The sequence below is a fragment of the Leiobunum rupestre genome, chromosome 2 (assembly GCF_980474605.1).
Source record: "Leiobunum rupestre chromosome 2, qqLeiRupe1.1.hap1, whole genome shotgun sequence".
Lineage (NCBI taxonomy): Eukaryota > Metazoa > Arthropoda > Arachnida > Opiliones > Sclerosomatidae > Leiobunum > Leiobunum rupestre.
In genome coordinates, this window is record NC_143385.1 from 61,019,879 (window position 1) to 61,027,478 (window position 7,600).

Below are 7,600 nucleotides of genomic sequence, written 5' to 3' on the forward strand. Positions count from 1 at the left end.
ATATACTAAAGAATAAATGGTAACTTAAAAAACACGAAAAGCCAATGCCGAAACAAACCCGAAGATCAAGGTCGTTTAATTGGTGGCAAGGCAACATCTGAATACGCATCAAATATGGGGATTCCAAATCCTCTAAAATGAAATAAAATTTATTGAATAACTGAAATTAGGTCTCGTATATTTTACTTAATTAAGAGCCTTTAATCGGCCGGGAGTAGTGGCTCACTCCTGTAATCCCAGGCCTCCGGGAGGCAGAGTTTGTGGAAGGTCGTGTGAGGACGACTACCAATCCCCCAACGGGTGGTCGGGATACTTCCGCCTCGGGTGTCACCACCCCTGTCCTCACGTATGCCCCCGTTGGCGTGGCCGTTACACATATCTCACCCTGATTAATCAGTTATTGTGTGTGTGCTGGCATAGACGAAGAACCGTTCTTCGTCTATGGTGCTGGTGTCTAAGGCCTCGGGTCGATACTGATGTTTGTGTATCTCAAAAAAAAGAGTCTTTAATCGATTCCGTGGAAAATTCTGCACATGGAACACTTATTAGATTTTTCTTTCCAAATATTCCTGAAAAGAAGGAGTAAAAAGTATTTGAAATGCTGTTTGATTCCAACTAGCGAGACCTTACAAACCCCACACTCATTATTGTCATATTTGAATTCGGTACCAATTAGGTATTTTAGTTTAAATTGAGCGTAGTGGCCAAAGCAAGAAGCTCACAAATTGCTCGACTTTCATAAGCCAATCAAACTCTTTTATATTTTAAAGTGGCAAAGCGTGTGCTAATCAGATCGAAATACAGCGGGTTGTGCTTCTAGCGTTTGCCGCAACGTGGCTCTTTGTAAACTAAAAAGGAGTATGTGTAAAAACACAGGGGTCATCCATCTGCCACTTGACATTTTCAAATTAGGCATTGAGCATTTTTGCAGCGGTCATTTCTACAGGTTGATGGTTATATTATGTCTGGTATTTTTTCAGCGGTGAGTTTGTGAAAAAGGGTGTTGGCTCTCGAAAGGTAAAAGACATTTTTCAGACCGATCATTGGCAAAATGAAAGGTGTCCGTTTAAGAAGCTGTTTAGGTAATATATTGCCTAGCCGCCATAGAAGGTTGTTTCCTACGTCCTCAGAAATCTATATACGTTTTTGCTAGAACTTGGTTTTTGTTGCGATTATCAAGCGCTTAAGATGGCGTAGCTTAGCTTCGAAACTGTTTCTACAAAATTCTTACGCTGGTAATTTTGAGCCGTTCTGATTGTACTTTAACAAACAAAGCCTAGATTTGGGAATTCTTCGCGATAGATATTCTATACTGCCCATTCATCAGGGGGATTCGGAGTATTTGGTGTCCGGACATCTTGTTTATTGATAAACTGATGGACCGACCAGCGCTTCCACCGAGAAAATCTAGATTCGGGAATTCTTCGCGATAGATATTCTCTACTGCCCATTCATCAGGGGGATTTGGAGTATTTGGTGTCCGGACATCTTGTTTATTGATAAACTGATGGACCGACCAGCGCTTACACCGAGAAAACCTAGATTTGGGAATTCTTCGCGATAGATATTCTATACTGCCCATTCATCAGGGGGATTCGGAGTATTTGGTGTCCGGACATCTTGTTTATTGATAAACTGATGGACCGACCAGCGCTTCCACCGAGAAAACCTAGATTTGGGAATTCTTCGCGATAGATATTCTATACTGCCCATTCATCAGGGGGATTCGGAGTATTTGGTGTCCGGACATCTTGTTTATTGATAAACTGATGGACCGACCAGCGCTTCCACCGAGAAAATCTAGATTTGGGAATTCTTCGCGATAGATATTCTATACTGCCCATTCATCAGGGGGATTCGGAGTATTTGGTGTCCGGACATCTTGTTTATTGATAAACTGATGGACCGACCAGCGCTTCCACCGAGAAAACCTAGATTTGGGAATTCTTCGTGATAAATATTATCTACTGCCCATTCATCAGGCGGTCGCTCTATGTCACGGAAATTGTAGCGCCCGAATCGCCATCTGTGGCAATTTCTCGCGAAGCTAACATATAATCTAAAGTCCATCATCTACTACGGCGCTAGCTATCGCGCAAAGGCAATATTATTGGGAAAACCAACCACGAATGGGGTGCAACCGCGTTAAATTTTATTTTTAATCTGCGAACAGCTTTTCAATCTAGCTAACGCGTTATAAACGTTAGTAATAATGTTTAGTAGTTGAATTTGAAAAGAGACGTTGAGCCAAAACAAAAATAAATTTACTACTTTTGCAAAAATTAGGCGGATTTTTTCCATGTGCATCGGTTATTTCGAAAAATTTCGGATGGTTTTTATGAATAGTGTAGCTTAGCGTAGCTATACATTATAGTCCCGCCCTCTAGGTGTTCGTCTGTCTGTCTGTCCGTCTGTGGCGACGGCGAAAGGCGCCGGGTTTTCGTGTTCCCGTCAGTCTGCGTGCCCCAATTAGCCGGGCAAGAAGGAAACGGCGGAGAGATTTTGGTTTTTTTTTGTGCGGACGGAAGCGCCATCTAAGCGCCGGAGTAAATCTCAAATCTGTCAAGATCTATCTCGTCTACTCGCGTGAGCGAAAACATTATTATGCGTGTGTTTTTATAAGTTAGTGGCTTAGTATGAGATCATTTGTGTTGTTGGTTTTTGCTTTGGCTATAAGTATTTATAAATATTTTCCTAACATGAGTCACTTAAAAAGAGCACTACAAGAACCAAGAAAGAAATATTTCTGTGATCTATAATTTTATGGAGAATTAATTACAAGACACGTTCACAAGTCAGTGAAATATATTGCGTTCCCATTATTTTAAAATATATCTCCAACAAAAACGTGAATCCCCTTTTTTGCATTTAAAAGTCATACATTTAAGTTTAAATTTAAAAGAAATTTTCTTGGAATGCATTACACTACAAAGTTACCTAAATGTTGCCGGTTATAAATAATGGGCCAATGCAAATGGCATTATCGAAAGAACACAACCAAAGGTGGTCTAAGATGGAATGCAGTCTTTTTTATCTTATTTAATTACAACATGCAAAGAGTGAATATAATAATTCAAATATTTGCCTATATTATATAAATCTAAAACTACAGACAGTCAATATAGATATCTTTTAATTTTCTTACCGTGATAGATAAACCACACTATAACAATTATAAAATGTTTTTATAAAAAATATTAACTTTCTCTTATTTTTGTTCCCATTTTATTTGTGTTATTCATGCTAGTATGTTATTTTTAAAAGGTTCTCTTTTTATTTATTTTGTTTTGTAAAATATCCCATTTAAATTCTAAATATAAATAAAAGTTTCAGTCGCATCTAACAAAAAAATGGGGCCGAAGTATTTCGTTAACATACATATGCAACTTTATGTTAAAATAAGACCCTACTCTATTTTTAAACCAAAAAAAACGTTTTACTAAAAAATTAAAAAATGCGAATTTTGTTTGGTGTACTTTAATTTCATTTAAAGAAAAATGTACAATAATATCATTTCTTTATAGAGAACAAGGACAATATGCACTAAATGGCCCGTTTTGGTGGATGCACAACGAGGCACTATTCCTCGTACCGGATTCGCTTCGCCACTATTGCGGCATCACTGTCGATGCTTCTGAATCGGCACTGGCATTCCTTTTTGTTCCCGTCCATTGTCTTACAGAAGCAGGTAAGTTCCGAATTATTCCCATCCTTGCAGTCGCCCATTCCTACGCACTCTAAACAAATTTTAAAAGTGTTCGTGATTAATGGTCGTTAAGTGTTCCCTCTTTTTAAATATAGTTTTCTTCATTTCTGGTTTTTTTATAATAAACTGTTAAACTCCAATCGGAAGCAAAAAGCCCTAGACTTGGATTTGCATCGCTAACCAGCGCTCCTACCGAGATAAAAGCGAAACGTTTCGACTCAAATTTCGAAGGACGTAAGAAAAGGAATTACGTCTAAGGTCTTTCACTAACTTAGCATGCGTGTTTAACATTTGGGTAGAAATCATTTCAATTTCGGACACCCGCGGCGCTCCCAGAAAGAATCAAGCCCCCTAAAACTACACTCGGGCCCGGTATCTTATTTGTCCACTTTATCACAAGCAATAGGGAGTTCTTGAGTATTCAAATTTCCTTCCATCACGCAGTCACCGAAATTGTAGCCCCGAAACGCCACCTGTGACAATTTCCCACGAACCTAAAATTTATTTTAAAAGGCGCTACCTATCGTGCAAAACAACATATATTTGGGAATACGTAATGCACACACTGAAAGTTAAGTTAAATATCAAAAATATACAAAACAGCGCTCCAAGCTAACGATAATTGGCGAAAAACTTTTCAGTCTATCTAACGCGACTTAAACGTACATAAGTAAGTAAGTAATAATGGTAATTAGTTGAATTTGAAAATAAATGTTGAGCCAAAACAAAAGATAAGTTACTTACCTTTGCCAATAATCTCGCTGTTTTTCCATGTGCATCGGGTAGAGACCATTTTTCAGCGGTGACTGAGATTACAGTGATAACGAGCCACCACGTAATTAGCCAGTATCGATTCGTTGCTTATGCCAAATTTCCAATCTACGTTATCCTATGCAAACGAAATGAAATGTCTTTAAATGACTGTTGTAGTGACAGGTGGAAAATGATAAACTTAAATTTAAAGGATATTTTCAATGGGAAAATTTAATATTTTGTGTTGTCAAAAACATTCTTCGTTGCCATGGCAAAACGGTTGCCCATTGAATAAATTTCCTTTAGGGTTTTTTATGATACATGAAGGTCTACCAATCCCTCGAGTTTGAACAAAATCGGTGGGTTACACTTCGGGATGTCTCCTTGTAAGTAAAACTAATTATCCGTATATCAGTAATTGAACTGCACTCTATCTTCAATAACAGACTTTGTTGGTGGGAATGTTTTGATATTTTTATATTAGTGGGTTAATTGGTTTCTTTCAAGCAAACCAAATCCGTGGATTGAAATTTTTTGACCTACCTAATTCTAATCGATACGTTATTTCGTAGCGGCAGTCAGAGCCGTACCTAGTCCAAATGCCGCCCTGGGCCAAAAACCAAAATGGCGCCCCCAGAACCTTAAGTAGAAATTTTTAAATTTTCAATATCTAATTTAAATGAAAATCATCGATTTTGCGCCCCTAACATTTTGGTGCCCTGGGCCCCTGCCCCTCTCGCCTTACCCAAGGGACGGTTCTGGCGGCAGTAGATTGTATGTTTCCGAGAGCTAATTAGCTAAGAATTCCCTTATTAAACTATTCTTTCTCCCGACTAAAATTTGGTGTTGCACTGCGTGTGTCGTTTCTAGAGCAAGCTGGTAAATTTGTAAATAATTATCCAAAATAAATTATTTAATGCCGTGAAAAGAAAACGTTTGAAATTGGGTACTTACGAACCGTAATCTCGAACGGAGGAACACTTGAAAAATATCGGAGATTCTGAGTTGTCGTAGCTTGGTTGCGTACTGATTGTCTGGAGCCTGTTGACCACACGACTCGAATTATATGGCACTGAGGAACTGTAGTGACACCTCACTCGCTATTTTATTTTATCATTCTCATGCATTTTTACGAATTTAGGGATATATTATTTTGGGACCAATTGAGTTTAAAACGTTGCTTATTTTGAAACAATTGATAATATCTGTACTCGTTAATTTACGTACTGCACGTTGAGGGCGAATTGTTCACGCTTTGAATGGATCGTTTCTCTTTTTGGAAACTTTATCGTTGTATTCAAACCAAACAATTACGAGTTAATTAACTTGAATATTAATTTCGCATCAAGAGTAAAACTACAATCGTGTCGTCCGCATTATTTCCGCCAATTTAATTTATTCGGAGTAAAAGGAACCGTTTGAACAACTGACGATAATTGAAGACAATATTCGGTGGGTCTACGAAGTGTTTTGCCACTTGGAGCGCTGTTGAGAGGGTGAAACATCTGTAGCCGCCTCTTAGCTGTCTCGTCCCCACTTAGTTGGGACAAGATAAGGGTGTGGTTCGTACAAAACCTTAATTGCATTTAGTCTACAACGATCTTTTTTTCTGAAAGGTATAATTAAGTGATTCGCGTTTCAAAACCATGTGTATTGAAGAGACGTATTCACCACGTGAAATTCCATCAATCACCAGCTTTTAATTTATTTGTCCCGGCGTCTGATGGCAAAGCTATTGAAATTTTCTATAACGATCTCGTACAGCTAAACCAAGGCTTAAGACAAAATGGTACATTTTCATTTCGTATTTAGCAGTTACTCCCAGAAACTCTTTTCTAGACAGGTTTCGTCTCCTGGCAAATTTGGTGGAACCCTCCAATTGGTAGCTTTTCCATGACGTCATCAATACAAAGTTTTTTGTTTCGATGAGCGACTACGGCTAGAGCTTGCCTGGCTTGTTCCGGGCGTAAAATGGCATGTGTTCTTTAGATTCCTCGCCACGAAAGCGAATTATAATATAATTGGATCATTCAATTTTTCCACAAACTTTGAGCGATTTTTCAAAATTTTATCGTGATTTAAATATTAAAGGCCGAGAACATAGATTCCATTTTCTCTTGCGCGAATTTTGCCCCCACATATCTGAACTTGTTAATTTCTTGAGGAGTGACAGTTTGGACAGCTTGACCGACGGCTTAGACTGTTTTTGAATTGTAAAATATCTAGAATTGTCCAAGCGGTCACTCAAGCTGTCTGAGATGTCAGTTAAGCGGTCACTCGTCAAAACATTGCGTACAGGATTAGAGGGGTAGAAATTCGCCCTGTTCTCGATCTTTAAGTGAATTACCGTTATTACCCAAGGATTTGTTCATCTGTTTTCTGAAGTGACGTTTCATCTTCTCCGGTCAGTCTTAATTAACTTTATCGGTCTTCAACTGTTGCAATTAAATCTTTTGATATCCAATTCTACAAATGGTGAAATATTCGAAACTCTACTAGAAACCTTTCATTCCTGTAATTTTATTGGAATTTATCCCACATTTAACAGTTCTTTTAATAGAATTTATCCCACATTTAACTGTTATTTTAATAGATTTTATCCCAAATTTAACAGTTATTTTAATAGAATTTATCCCACATTTAACTGTTATTTTAATAGAATTTATCCCACATTTAACTGTTATTTTAATAGAATTTATCCCACATTTAACTGTTATTTTAATAGAATTTATCCCAAATTTAACTGTTATTTTAGTAGAATTTATCTTATATTTTCCTGTTATTTCAATGGAATTTATTTTATATTTTCCTGTAATTTCAATGGAATTTATTTTATATTTTTCTGTAATTGCAATGGAATTTATTTTATATTTTCCTGTAATTTCAATGGAATTTATTTTATATTTTCCTGTAATTTCAATGGAATTTATTTTATATTTTCCTGTAATTTTAATGGAATTTTTTATATTTTCCTCTTAATCTAATAAAATTTAAAATGTATTTTCGTGTAATTTCAATGGAATTTATCATGTATTTTCGTGTAATTTCAATGGAATTTATCCTTTATTTTCCTTTAATTTCAATGAAATGTATTCCATATTTTCCCGTAATTTTGTTGGAATTTTTTCCCACATTATTTAA

At 36.8% G+C, this 7,600-nt stretch overlaps 1 long non-coding RNA gene across 1 annotated transcript; it reads right to left on the minus strand.

Moving 5' to 3' along the window:
• Positions 1–3,461: 3,461 nt before the first annotated feature.
• Positions 3,462–5,610, minus strand: LOC149958610 (uncharacterized). Its single transcript, XR_016478319.1, has 3 exons — positions 5,414–5,610; positions 4,451–4,595; positions 3,462–3,737 (listed from the first exon to the last, which is right to left on the minus strand). It is a non-coding gene; the product is annotated as an uncharacterized LOC149958610 (long non-coding RNA).
• Positions 5,611–7,600: the final 1,990 nt, after the last annotated feature.